This window comes from Tursiops truncatus, chromosome 14, assembly GCF_011762595.2.
Source record: "Tursiops truncatus isolate mTurTru1 chromosome 14, mTurTru1.mat.Y, whole genome shotgun sequence".
Classification (NCBI taxonomy): domain Eukaryota; kingdom Metazoa; phylum Chordata; class Mammalia; order Artiodactyla; family Delphinidae; genus Tursiops; species Tursiops truncatus.
The window spans coordinates 70,883,114-70,897,444 of NC_047047.1; the positions used below are offsets into that span (position 1 = coordinate 70,883,114).

The 14,331-nt window shown below is 54.2% G+C and overlaps 1 protein-coding gene across 1 annotated transcript in view; it reads right to left on the reverse strand.

Annotated features, from left to right (window-relative positions):
* Positions 1-14,331, reverse strand: part of KLHL29 (kelch like family member 29) — a 311,704-nt gene that overhangs the window by 212,134 nt on the left and 85,239 nt on the right. The gene's annotated exons all lie outside the window — the stretch shown is intronic.

Sequence of the window (14,331 nt, forward strand, 5' to 3'; positions counted from 1 at the left end):
AGAGTATCAGGGAGAGCTGCTGGTCTCCCCCACAGCCTCCTGACAAAAAAGGGCAGTGATCTTCACCTTAGAATCGAATGCGAAGGAAGGCGGGGAAGGGCGCAGCCTGGCTTCCTAGACCAGCACAGCTGGTAACTGGACTGGGCCCAGGATGCCTTCACCACCCTCCAGAGGCCCCTGTAACCCAGCTGCTGGCATGGGGGGTTTTGGCCGAGAGCCCATCCATTTAACCAGCCCTCGGGGTGGGTGATGCATTAATATTGAACGAGTACCACTCTGTTTACTTTTACAAGCCCTAACTTCCCATAAATCCAAGTCAGAATCAATCTTCTTCTATGGAAGATATTAATGGCAATTCCATTATTTAAATCCAATCAATTTTTTTTTTTTTTTTTTTTTTTGGTCCCTTTGTACTGAGCAGAGTAGTTTGGAGGGGGCTTTTGACCAGGCAACGGAAAAAAAAAAAAAGTCAAATGACCTTGCTCACATCTCAGGATTGCCGTTAGATAACTGCTTAGGAAAAAAGGATTCAGTTTCTCTCCATTTATCCGACAGAATCGGAAGGTTTTAATTCCACTGGCCTAGGAAAAATAAAAATTCTTCTCTCGTGTTCACTGCACCCTGCCTGAGTGCTGTCAGGGACACTCAGTGTCCCTGCTTTTTAAACTCAGAACTTAGCTGCGATCTACTGCTTTCCAATCAAATTTAATTTTTTTTTTTTTTAACTATGAACCCATCTCTTCTAGGAACTGTCTTCAGTGGACTACAAAATAGCTGAAACAAGTGGGGGTTATTTGTTCCCAGAAGTGAAAAGGCACAAAAACGAGACAGAAACCTAGAGGTCTAGGAGATCACAAGGCCAACAGACCCCCCTCCAGGATGCTCTTAGCCCATGGGGGCTTCTGCCACTTGTACGCTCACTGAAAAGTGAAGGACCGTGTGAGGGTGTGCAACTCCAGACTCACCACCAGCAGAGGCAGGCAGGAAAAAAAATCTGCTTAATATAGAACTGTAACTGAGATTAATATAAATAATATAATAATATAAATATAACTAAGAGAACGATGTTTTCAAAGCCAAACCAGGGACCTGGAGGGGAGGAGACCCCTCCTGGGATCCGTCTGAAGGCCTGTCCTTTTCCTCCTGGCTGACTCCCTCCCTCCTGTGGGATTTAAGGTGGGTGGGTGTCACCTCCTTCTGGAGGCTCCCCCAGCTCCCTGGCCAGATTCCGTCCTTGCACTTTTCACCGTGATCCATTCGCACGCCCACCCCTCCCCTGCTCCTCCCCTGGTTCACTCAGCAGCCTCAGGGGCCACGTCAGTGTTCTGCCCGAAGCAGGGGCTCTGCCCCCACCAGGCCCCCTGCCGCCAGGGATGGAGCCTCGCCTCATGCCTCAGCGTGCAAGCTGTCCTCTCAGAGCCTCCTCTCGGGAGGGATTCCACAGGGCAGGCTTCTGAGAACGCGTCCTTGTGGCAGGAGGTACGAAGGGCTTCGGGTCACCCTGCTTTAGGAGGCAGCTGCGGACTAGCTGTTCTCCATTTCCATTCAAAACAAAACAAAGGAATATGGGTTTAAATTGCAGCAAGGGAGATTTAGGTCAGATAGAAGAAAAGCCTGTAGGAGCCACCTCAGTGGGGACTGTGGGAGCTGATGGAATTTCCTGCCCTGGAGACCTGTGGCAGAGGCTCTAGTGTCAGGGCTGAGCCATCCCCAGGGCTCGCTGGAGGAGAAGGCCCGGGGCAGGCCTAGCAGGTCCCCCTCCGCGTGCAGCCCCGCAGCACGCCCTCACTGAGAACACAAGGACGAATTACATGGGAGCACACACGTAATAGAGCATCGTTTCTGGGGGCTGTCGGAGGTTGTACCTGCTATCTGTCAGAGCCCATGGAGATGCATGCTCTCCGCCTCCCCCTCCCTAAATGACAGTTTTGCTTTCTGTCAATGCGTCCGCAATGGCACGGGGCACGGGAAGTCTCGTCCTGATGGGCTGGAGGAGCCAGCCTGGAAGAGGGAGCTGCTGGGACCCCCGTGGAGCTGCGCAGCAGGTCTCAGCTTGGAGCTGCCAGCGGGAGAGGAAGTACCAGCCCCAGGGAACAAGGCCCTGAACAACAGGGGATGCGCCCCTCCTTTCGGGATAAGCAAGAGGTAGATGTCTCACATTAGTCACCGGGATCCCCAGGTAATTCCCAGTAGGAGGCCAAGGTCAGGGGCACGGCCAAGCCTGGAGGCAAATCTGTGACCCACCTGTGACACACGTTTGAGACCTCCTAGGGGTGTTTTCATGGAGACAGCGTGCCCTGCACACTTGTTTGTCTCCCTCCAGCTTTTGACTTGCATTGTCTCACAGTCTCCTTTTAAGTCACCTTCAATCCTTTCTGAACTCAGTGAGGTGAAAACAGGCAGAACCAAAAGCTTCCTGCTTTTCTCTGGCTGGGCCCTGGGCAGCCAGCTCCCACCCCGTCAGGCCTCCCGGGAGAGAGGGTTGCAGACCCCCTTCCCTACCCGTAGGTGCCAGGCCAGAGCCGTCGATTCTGGCGACCCCACAGTGGGGAACTGCAGCCAGTCTGCCGAGAGCCCTCCAAGGCCCGTGAGAGAGGCTCGGTCAGTTCACAGCACCTGTGTGCTGACACGGGACTGGGGCAAAGAGGGGACCGACAGGGTGGTCTGTCAGAGCATCACCGTGCCCGGGACGGTGGCTGTGCCACCGTCGTCTGCCCGCCTTGGCCTGTGAGACTCGGCCCCATGCTGAGCAGCGTGCTGAGACCATCAGCCTAAGGCAGGCGATGCCCCAGGGGTGGATCCCCCACTTCTGGATGCAAAGTTGTACAGGAAGGGGCCTGGGGACGTAGGTCAGTGTGGGAGCCTGACAGGCAGGACAGGAGCGGTGTCTCCTCAGGGAAGCCTCCTCAAAGGAGAGGGGAAGTTTCCGTCTGATTCAAGCTGTTCTGGAACGCAGCAAGGGACCACTTCTCCTGGCCTTTGTGTCCTCCAGTCCTGACCACCCCGCTGTCCACAGTAGGAGAGGTAAGAAGGCTACAAGGGGCCTCTCCCAGGGCTGGTTACCACCGTTATTGAGAAATGAGCACGCATGGGACTTCCCCCACTACACGGCCTGGCCCAGAGGTCTGTGCAACATTCCAGATGTGGGACATTTCCAGCATCCAGCAACTCCACCCTGTTCCTCACAGCTCCCAACTCAGGGTGGCTCTGGTGGGCTGAGAAGTGTCACCAAGACCGTTCATGACTGCAGGCCCTGGGGACGCTGGTTGTGGGGGTGCTGATGTGTCCTTGTGTGCCCCGACCCAGGAGAAGCCAAGAATGGGCAGTGGGAGAGATTTCACCTCTTCTTCTTTGGGGTCTCTCCCTGACTGGGGGTCCCTGGGCAGGACTCTGAGGTAGTCCTGCAGATGTAGGGCGAGCAGCTGGCCTTGCTGGTAGGGCGACAGTATGGGCAGGAGAGGAACAGCTCTTGGCAGCGCTCACCCAATCCTAAAGACCAGCCCATACAGTCGGGTTCACACCATCTGGGCACAGAGCTCCTCCCCCAGGATGGGGAAGCGTGGCCCGAAGGCTGTGTTCCTGATAAGAAGTGTACCAGGCCGGTGAGAAGATGGGAAGTTCAGATGAAGACATGCCCTCCTCCTCCCGGCTCCAATGGCTTTGGTTTGGCCTCTAAACACCCCTCACGAGTCTAATGATACCACTAACTAGTCAGCCGGCCAGTGAGGCTGGGGTCTGCAGTCCCTATGAAACACCTCCTGGGCCCCCCGCTTGGTGAGGGAGACCAGTGGGGGAACACAGGCTTCCAGGGCTCCCAGCTTAGCTGGGAGGGCACAGGTCACACAGACATCAAGGCCAGACAAGAGATGAGAGGTTAAAACTCACAGTAGGAGGGGGTGGGATGGGCGGGCTCAGAGCCAGAGCGGACCTGAGTCCCAGACCGCGCGCGCTCTGACCCTGGGTAAGTTATTTAGCCTCTGGGAACCTCAGTTTACTTCTCTGTAAAGGGGGACAATAACAGTACCCACGTCCGTCCATAGGGTTGCTGGGAGGATTCCAGGAGAAAGTACATGGAAACCGTTCAGCATAGCCTTTGGCCCTTGGTCAGCACTCAATACTCGTCCTTGTTATTCCAGAGACTAAACCCTGCTGAGCCAGGGGAGGGGTGGGGAGGGAGGGCTTCAGAAAGGCCAGGCCCGGGTCCGGCCCATCAGCAGGACACCGGAGGCGGGGAGGGCGCTGCGTCCCCCGGCTGCACGGCCCCTGGAGCCTCGTTCTAAACGGATTATTGTTCATTGGCGGCTCATCCCGTCTCTGGGGTCATGAATTATTTACCAGATGACGACCTCATGATTGTTAATGACAGATGCCCCAAGGACAAGCTGACGCACCTTCTGAAGCCACAGTGCTAACTGTGGAGTCCCCGAAGCCCCCATGTGGCCACATCCAGAGTGTCACTCCTAGGGACGTTGCCTGACTGGCCCCTGGGGATCAATCACGAATCCAACCCCCTCAGGACACAGACAAAGAAACTGAGATCCAGAGAGGAGCAGGGACACGCTTCCCGGTCCCGAAGCCGGCCAGCGGCAGCCCTTGATGGGGCAGGCCCCAGTGCTCTGAGGAGCATTTGTCTGCCGTTCGGGTTTAGGCTCCGGGGGCAGCTGCGGGCTGAGCAGGAGCTCAAGTCCTCTGTGATGGGTGCTGGGAGATCCCCCACCAGAAGCGAGGCGGAGGGGCCCCAGGACCCTCTGCCGTTGTCCCTGGAGAATCAGTTTGCAGCCCAGCGGCTGTTTGGGATCCCTGTGGTCTGAGGAGGGCCACCTCCCTGGGAGCAGAGGTCCCCTGGTGACTGGATGTATTTAGCAAGCAAAGGCCACAGGGTGACTGGCAAGGGGGCGGAGGTAGGGGGTGGGCATTTGGTCCTGAAGAAAGTATGAATTACGTCCATGAGTCGGCTGGGGTCCCAGCCCTTAGGATAATAACAGCAAACCCTTGTATTAAGCTATGTTTCACGCACCATTCTAGATGTTGTATTATATGAACTATTTAATCCTTTCAACCACCCCATGAGGTAGGTATATTTATAATCTCTATTTTGCAGGTGAAGAAACTGAGGCACGAGGAGGTTCAATAACGTGTCGGAAGTCACACAGCTGGTGGGGGCAGGGCTGGGATTAGGACCCAGGCAGTCTTGTTTCATTATCTGTGCCCTTGACCACTACACTACGCTGCTTACTACAAATGTTCCCCAAATGAATGAATGAACGAGTGAATGAATGCTGGGAGGTCCCTTTGAATATGGGACCTCTTTTCCAAAAGTGTTTTAAATGTTAAATTGAGCATACTGAGACCCTGGGTTCCAGCAGGGTCTGGGAGCCTGTCTTCCTCTTGGACTGGGGACTGAGCTTGGAACAGCAGAAAGGAGAGCTCTGGCCTGGGGTGCTGGTGCTCCAGGGGCAGTGGCCTTGGAAGGGCTGGGTCAGTGCATTGCCCTCACTGCCCTGAGGTGGGCAGCTGTGAGCTGCTCTCATGGGCGTGGCAGGACCCTGAGTACACGCAGGTGAGACAGGTTAAATGAGATGCTTCTGAGTGAGGCACACATGCCACTCACTCATTCCATAACTGTGCCAGAACCTTCTTTGTGTCAGGCTGTGGGGAGTGACCCAGTGACCAAGACACTGTCCCTGCCCTCAGGGGACTCCCAGCTGTCTCCCAAGGCAGACAAGAAAACAGCCAGGTGCCAGGTGAGAGGGTTCTGTGACAGAAGGGAAGCAGAGGGGCTGAGGGACCCAGGAGCACTGCCAGAGGCCGTGTGAGTTGACCTCCTATGATCAGTTCCTTTACAGTGTTACATGTGCTCAGCTCTGAGCTCACAGTGGTCCGGGGATGAGCCTTGAGCACACTGGCCAGTGAAAGGACTGCACTTGACCCCAAAAGAACCAAATGGGTGCCGGGGAGAGTAACCGTATCAGGAAATCAGAGGAGAAGAGAGAAAATTCCCAGCGTGGGTGGCCTGGGAGCGCTTTGCCAGGAGATGGGTAGGGATGGGAGAGGCACTCCTGGGAGATGCAGGCTTAGCAGGACAGGTGCTCAGAGGTTCGAGGCACACAAGCAGGGTCAGTTAGAAGCACAGGGTCTGTCTGGAGGGGAACAGAGGCCGTGTGTGAGTGCGTGGGGCATGCACGGGTGCCGGGGTGGAAGTCAGGGGAGGTGAGTTTGGCTAGCTGGTATGGGGTCAGATTTACTTTATCTGATTCACAGAGCCAGTAGTGCAGCTCTGTGCTCACCTGTGCAAGATGCAGAGCACTCTGATTGCATTTTAGAAAGCCCTGAACTGCTGCTGAGTAAGTAATCGCACTGTTTATTCTGGGTTGGAGAAGCAGGATGCCTCCTGTCCGTGCTAATGGGAGGGCGAGGCTCTCTGGCTGGCTGCTGGGGGCTGCCTTGTGCACATCCGTGAGCATGGCACTGATCTGAGAAGGGACCCTGGATAGAGCCTCTCCGTGTCCGGACTTTCATTTCCCACTTTCGGCACCTGCCTGTGTACCTGGAGGAGGGGGGATAGGTTAATTGTTACCTCCTGTGCTGTTACTAGGTCACTTTGTAAAAGCAGAAATATGCTTTTAATGATTTTTTGTTGTTGTTGCTACGTCACAAACCAGATGCTTTTATCTAAATGAGTTGCTACAAATCAAAAGAAGGGCTCATGAGGGTTGCTAGGCTGCATCTGTCTTACACAGGGAAGCTATAGCTCTGTGAATGAGAATTAAGTCTCCCCCATCCTTTTAGCATCCAGCTCTCTTACAAGTAAGAGTGAGAACATGCACTGGCAGCTGTAATGAATGTGCCTCCGAGTGGCCTGGATGAGAGGATGCAGTGAGTGAGTGGTCTGCAGCCTGCAGTGGTAATTCCATTCGCTGTTCAACTTGGTGTAGGTGGGTGATGCCTGGGCCTGGCTGACTGTGGTCTTTGGGCCTCTTGGGTCACTGTGGGTGGGAGGAAGGAAGGAAGATGTGATTCTTCCAGTTTTTTTCCTGGGTGGGGGTGGGACTACACTGAGGCCCAGAGGATGGTCATTCAATGCTGGGCTTGACACACAGTAGGTGCTCAACTAATGTTTGTGGAAGGCAGGCAGGCGCAGACTGACACTCGCTCAGAGGTCTTAGGCTTCAATCTAAGGAGTAGCAGTTGATGTGGAGGCAGGAGGGGCTCTGGATTAGGAACCAGGAGACAAGGACTCTAGTTCCCACTCTGCTTTGATTGGCTGTGTGACCTTGGGCAAGACACTGGCCCTCTCTGGGCCTCAGCTTGTTTTGCTCAGTATAATCAATGGCAACAATAATTCCTCTCTATCTACCTCCTAGGGTCTCCCTTATGACCAAGTAGATGAAGTTATGTGAAAACACTTTGCAAACTGAAAGCACTGGGTCATGGGAAGAGGTAAAGTAAGTCCTACGGTCTTAGTCTTGGATGTTCTAACAAAGTGAGGTTGGGGCAGTGGCTGCCCTGAGCACGAGGCTGCCAAAGAGTCTCTGGGGCTCAGGGAGTGCACGGGGAGCTTGGCTGTGAGAGTGCTCTCTGGCCAGTGCTCTGTGAGCCTTCAGCTCTGCTTCCATTATCTGAGAGCGTGGCTTCTGGAGGCTTAGCATGGCATTCAATGCCCATCACAGCCGAGACCCAATTACCTTTCCAGCCACATCTCCCAACTCTTAGGTCTCCCTTAGCACTTATGCTCTGGGCTCTCCTGTCCCTTTATATATTCAGGCCTTTGCACAAGCTGTTTCTTTCTATTGCCTGAAACACTGCCTATGTGCGTGTGTGCACTGACACACACACACACACACACACACACACACACACACACATTTCCAGCTTGAAGTTACCTCTTCTTGGAATCCTGTGGTTTTGATCAAACTAGTTGCTGAATACTCTCATGGCCTCAAATGTGTGCTCTGGGTCAGGGATTTTGTCTCATATGGTCACTGCTGTACCCCCCGTGCCCAGAATACAGCCTGGCATAGAGCAGGTGCTTAAGAAATATTTGTTGACTGAATGAGTTCTTCCATAGCACATTGTATAAATTCCTACTGTTGTATTTATCGCATCTTATTGTCAGAATGTATTTACTTGCTGGTCTCTCCACTGGACTGCCAGCTCCTTGAGGACAGGCTTTTGTCTGACCTCTCTGGATCCTGGACCTAGAACAATATACAGTGTGGTTGCCAGTAAGTGCTTGAGTGGATGAATGAATGAGTTTTACCGTGTGCTGGGTATTCTTCTTACAGCCCCAATGCTTCTGGCTCTATCTGTCACGTTGCAAGAGAGAGAGAGAGAATTTATGATTAGCAGATAAAAGCTTAAAAGTTCTGAGTGACCTGTGAAAATATGAAACTATCAATAAGAGCCGGAAGCTCACAAATTCGGGAGCGTCCTTACACAGTCACTGGAGCAGGACTCTGGCAGGGCCACTACCAGCCTATTCAGCATTTTTGTGCAACTTAGAAAGAGGTGTCCCTCCCTCTGAGCCCTCATAGGCACAGCCAAGCTTGCAGAGCACAGGCTGGGCGTCAACTCCCACGCCCCCCCCGGGCCAGGTGCCCTGCTGTAGGGCACAAACCCACAATTGTTCCCATCAGCCCTGGTCTCTGGGGCAGGTGCAAAGTAAAGAAGGAGACAGGTCACTTGGAAATCAAACTTGGCCACAAAAATAAACTCTGAGGTTTGCAGATAAGCTATTTCTAGCCCAGGTGCCAAACAATGTTTTGCAGCTAGAGTGAACTGCTGTGTGCGCCCTGCCCCCATTAGCCAAGGGGAAGTGCCCTCCCTGTGCATATGCTGCTTCCAACAACTCAACTCCAGAAATGGGGGATCCACCCCTGGGGCATCGCCTGCCTTAGGCTGATGGTCTCAGCACGCTGCTCAGCATGGGGCCGAGTCTCACAGGCCAGGGAGGGCAGACGAGGGTGGCACAGCCACCGTCCCAGGCACAGTGATGCTCTGACAGACCACCCTGTCGGCCCCCTCTTTGCCCCAGTCCCGTGTCAGCGCACAGGTGCTGTGAACTGACCGAGCCTCTCTCACGGGCCTTGGAGGGCTCTTGGCAGACTGGCTGCAGTTCCCCACTGTGGGGTCGCCAGAATCGACGGCTCTGGCCTGGCACCTACGGGTACGGAAGGGGGTCTGCAACCCTCTCTCCCGGGAGGCCTGACGGGGTGGGAGCTGGCTGCCCAGGGCCCAGCCAGAGAAAAGCAGGAAGCTTTTGGTTCTGCCTGTTTTCACCTCACTGAGTTCAGAAAGGATTGAAGGTGACTTAAAAGGAGACTGTGAGACAATGCAAGTCAAAAGCTGGAGGGAGACAAACAAGTGTGCAGGGCACGCTGTCTCCATGAAAACACCCCTAGGAGGTCTCAAACGTGTGTCACAGGTGGGTCACAGATTTGCCTCCAGGCTTGGCCGTGCCCCTGACCTTGGCCTCCTACTGGGAATTACCTGGGGAGTGTCACAGAAATACTAATGCCTGGGTTCCAGCCATAGAGATTTTCATCTACCTGATCTGGTGTGTAGCCGGGATATCAGAATTTTAAAAATTTCCCTAGGTGATCTTAATATGCAGCCAGGGTTGAGAGCCACTGTTTAGACTTAGAAGAGGCAAACAAGGAGCTTATCTGTTACGACATGATCCGACATGAGACACTGTGATGATGGCTCGGGAGGAGATGCCTATGCTGAAGTCAGAGGCACTGATTTCAGGTCCCAGCAAAGGAGTCACAGTGACAGGATGGACACTGACTGCCACAAAGTCCTAAATGTGAGCGTATCTACATGCTCCATAGGAAAATAAGATCTCCTCACAGCCTGTAGCGTTCATGGAAAATCATTTCGGGGTGGGGCGAGATGAACAGGGTTGACAGATTGCTATCGCCATGGTACCCAGCTTTCAGAAGCCTTGACCCAGGGGGTAGATTTTTTTTTTTTTTGCGGTATGCGGGCCTCTCACTGTCGGGGCCCCTCCCGCCGCGGAGCATAGGTTCCGGACGCGCAGGCCCAGCGGCCATGGCCCACGGGCCCAGCCGCTCCGCGGCACGTGGGATCTTCCCGGACCGGGGCACGAACCCGTGCCCCCTGCATCGGCAGGCGGACTCTCAACCACTGCGCCACGAGGGGAGCCCCAGGGGGCAGATTTTAGAATAGCTGAAAGAGTAGATAAATTACACATCAGCCAGCAATTCTGTTTTGCCAAATCTCCACAACCTCCATCCCAAATCCTCAGGGCTTAGAATCCAGGAATTTGGTTAACACCTTTGAGTTGAGAGTATTGGTTGACGCTTTAAGATACACAGATGCCCATCCTCATGAGAACAATGAAATTAGAAGGTCTGGGGTAAGAACCCAGGCATCTGTATTTTTTAAATCTCTCCAGGTGACTGCAGTGTTCACTGAGGCCTGAGCACTGCTGGCCCAGGTAATGTCATTTTTGCCTCTGAACCTGTCTACCTTCTCCTGGGAGCTAGGAAGGTGGGTGGGTGGGTGGTTATCCTACATTTGAAGCAGAGGAGATGGAGGCTCAGAAAGCTGTACGGGGCTTGCCTGGCGTTAGTGGTGGATTTGGGATGAGAGCCCAGAGGCCTGTCTCTCAGTCCAGCGTCCCTTCTAACACACTGCCTGTGAGGTCATCTGTCCCGCAGTCCTGTGACCTCTGAACTGAATAAGATCACCTGATCTCATGATGGGGAGATAAAAGAGTGGTCCCAGGGCTTCCCTGGTGGCGCAGTGGTTGAGAGTCCGCCTGCCGATGCAGGGGACACAGGTTCGTGCCCCGGTCCGGGAGGATGCCACATGCCGCGGAGCAGCTGGGCCCGTGAGCCATGGCCGCTGAGCCTGCGCGTCCGGAGCCTGTGCTCCGCAACGGGAGAGGCCACAACAGTGAGAGGCCCGCATACCACAAAAAAAAAAAAAAAAAAAGAATGGTCCCTGTCCTTCAGAAGCTCATGGTCCAGGAAAGAGGATGAGAGGCTCAAGACACAGAGGACAGAGGTTCACAGCCTAGGGAGAGGCGAGGGTTGAGGCATCCCTAAAGGCTTCACAGCAATGAGGTGGCTTCTTCTGTCCAGGTCAAGTCTGAGATGCAATCAGACCGGTGGGTAATGGATTCTCAGAACTATGGAGGAGTGGTCAGGACCTTAGGACAGAGGTGCTTCCTGAGAATCAAGCCCTGGGGACAGCTGAAGCAGAGGGAGTAGAGGGGCTACTGAGAGACAGTAAAGCTGAGGGAAACCCGGTAGCACAAACACCTTCGTTTACAGGCAGAAGCAGGAAGAGGGGCTGGAGTGGCCAGAAAGACAGAGAGATGCAGCCCACCCGAGCCGAGGGTGGGAGGCTCCACGTCTACGTGAAACGAGTAGGGAGGTCTTTTGCTGATCCTGAGGAGGACAGGGTTGGCTGGAGGTCTTGAGGACAATGGGGGAGGCAGGGAACAGTTGCAAGGACCGGAAAGGGAATGGACAAGTGATGCATGAAGGATGCCTGGGCAGCACTGAGGGTTTGGCTCAGGCTCTGCTAAAAGATCTGTGCCCAAGCCCCTCGGCGTGATTACACGGCCCCCTCAGGCATCTGAGGGCCCAGAGGCCCAGGAAAGGTAGGGGCTGCAGAAGTTTCCAGGGCGGGCCAGGACAGGCAGCAAGAACAAAGGACAAGTGGGTGACAGCTTGGATATGCTGGCGAAAGCAGCACTAAAATGCCAGCCCACAGGTCCATCCTCAGGGTGGAAGCCAAAGGGGGATCAGAAAGAGAAGGAGGGAGGAGGGGCCAGGGGTCCAGTGAAGCAAGGCTGTGAAGAGCGAGGGAGTGCAGAAAGGCACAGGATGTGTGCGGTCAGCAAGGGCACCTTTGGGATGGCTTTGCCGGGTGAAGCTGCTGTGAGTGCAGAAGTCCGGGGCACAGCACAAGGTGTCCTCTGATGGCACAGCTCCAGGTCCCATTAGCTCTGGAGGCATCTGTAATGTCCTCCCAGGATGCAGGGCGCCCAGGGGGACTAGGGGCCGGGATAGGCAGCACTGCGACAGTCCCAGGATGAAGGTTGGGGAGGCTGCACAGGGGCGTCCCCCGCACCGATGGGGATGGGCACTGGCCCTTCACCACCTCGGAGCCTAGGTGTCTGCTAATGCCATTCTTGGCTCAGTCTTCAGTTCTGCACGAACCAGGTCCTCAGCTTTACCCCTTAACTCTTCAGCCCCACCCTGGCCACGGTCGCACACTGCAGTGCTGGCATCAGATTTCCCTCCTGCTGGCTGGTCCCGGTACCATGCTCTTGGTTACAGAGGCTGCTCATCAGGCCACGGACAAGCAGAGAGCGGCCCTCCGCGCTCTGCCTCTGAGCAGATCCCGCTTTGTAGCAGGATTCATGGAGCCCAGTGACCTGGCCCAATTTCCACAGGAAAGTGACAGCTCTTCCACTGGTTACCAGGGGTCAACGCAGGCCGTGGAAGCTTCCTATCTTCTTGGGAATCTGTGGGAGTCCTGCACGTGAGGGAAACGTATGACCCAGCTGCAGGCCATATGCTATGGCGGTGCCGCCAGGAAAGGCTGGGGGTGTGTGTGTGCGCTGAGTATTTACTGAAAGCCTCGGCAGGCGCTGGGCGGGGTGGTGGAAGGGAGCACAGAGAGAATCAATGATTCTCCTCCAGGGACTGGCCAGGAGGTAGGGAAGACTGCCATGGGTTCACAGTGAGAAGACCAGTCTGGTGGGCACAGAGATTTAAGGCCCACAAGGGGGGTGTCCTATCAGATATGCCTGGTGAGATAACCTTCAAGTCCCTCCCGATCCTAAAATACATGCTCCTCAAAGGTTGGGATGAACAAGAGCCATGTGTCACCCTGCATCAGAGGCAGGGAATAGAAGATCCCAAAATAAAGGCCATTAAACCCGTTGCCCTGGGTTGCCCTACCCCCTTCACCTCAGCCACACTCACACTCACACTCTAAAACTTGAAGGCGTATTCTTGGAAAGCTGACTTCTGTGAAGAGCATCTCCTGAATCTTTTCTCAGACACTTAACTCCACCTTTGCCCCCTCCAAGAGCTGAGAAAGCCACGGTCACCAAATCCAAGCTTAACTGTCTAGCTTTCCAACTCCCCTCCTCTGGCCCGACAGTCACAGAAGCAAAGCATTCCCTAGTGTCCAGGATGAGTAGCTGGACAGCTGGCCAGCCAGTCAGTGATGTCCTTAGGAGTGTGCCAACAGCCTAACAGCTCTCAAGGTCAGGCGCCCATCTGTCCCCACTGGCCACCCCTGCTGGACTGCTGGGTGGCAGCAGGCTGGGTGCACGTGGATGTTTCTTCTATTTCGGTAGCTGATTCAGGCCCAGCCTGGAGCCTCCTCTTGCTTCCTGCTGACAACCCAGTCTGCCTGCAACTCAGGATCCCTTCTCATTGTGCGAGGGCTCTGGGAGTGCAGCGCATCCCCAACTCCACTGTCTCTGAGTCCAAAGAGAAAGCTCTCTGACCAGCAGACAATCAGGGCGTGGCAGGAACCTTGTTGGTCAGCTGCTGAGACCCCTGCTGTGGAAGGAAGCTGGAGTCCTGGCTACAGGCTGGTCCCAGGCAGAGCCCCTGAGGCTCCTGGTCAGAGGGCCCAGGGCATGGGCCTGCTGAGAATGCAGCATCTGAGCTCGCCCAGCACCAGCCCTAGGAGTGATGCAGAGGTGGCTTCAGCCCATGGACTTCTAAAGGCTCGAGTGTCATCAAGACATGCTAGCCTAGGTCAGCTCAGCTTCAAGCGTCCTGAATCCCGGCACCTACACCCCCAACGCCCACCTTCATTCCAGGCCCAGCTCGCTGATTAGTTTCATCAGACTCTGCCGTCACAAGGTTAGGCCATGTTCCCCCTACCTCTCCTGGCTGCCTGGTCTTCCTGTTAGCTTGGAGATTCCTGAATCAAAATCTGAAGGCTGACCTCTATAAATTTAATCCAAGGAAATAATCAAATGACTATGCAAAGACATATATGCAAAAATGTTTGTTATAGTATTGTTCGTAAGAGTGAAATATTAAAAATACACTAGATCCCCATTATTAAGGCGCTGGTTAAGTAAGCTGTGTGGCTTATTATAACCATACAATATGAAGCCTTTAAAAATGCTATAGAATTGTATTTACTGTCATAAAAAGGTACCTGCAACATATTGTGAAGTCAAAATAATGGATTACCAACTAGTACCTACAGTGTGACCTCATCTGTGTTGTGCATGTGTGCGTGTACACTTTATGCATATGCTTAGGAAAATAGCCTGGAAAAGGACACTAAAATGCTTATTTCTCGGGATTATAATTATAA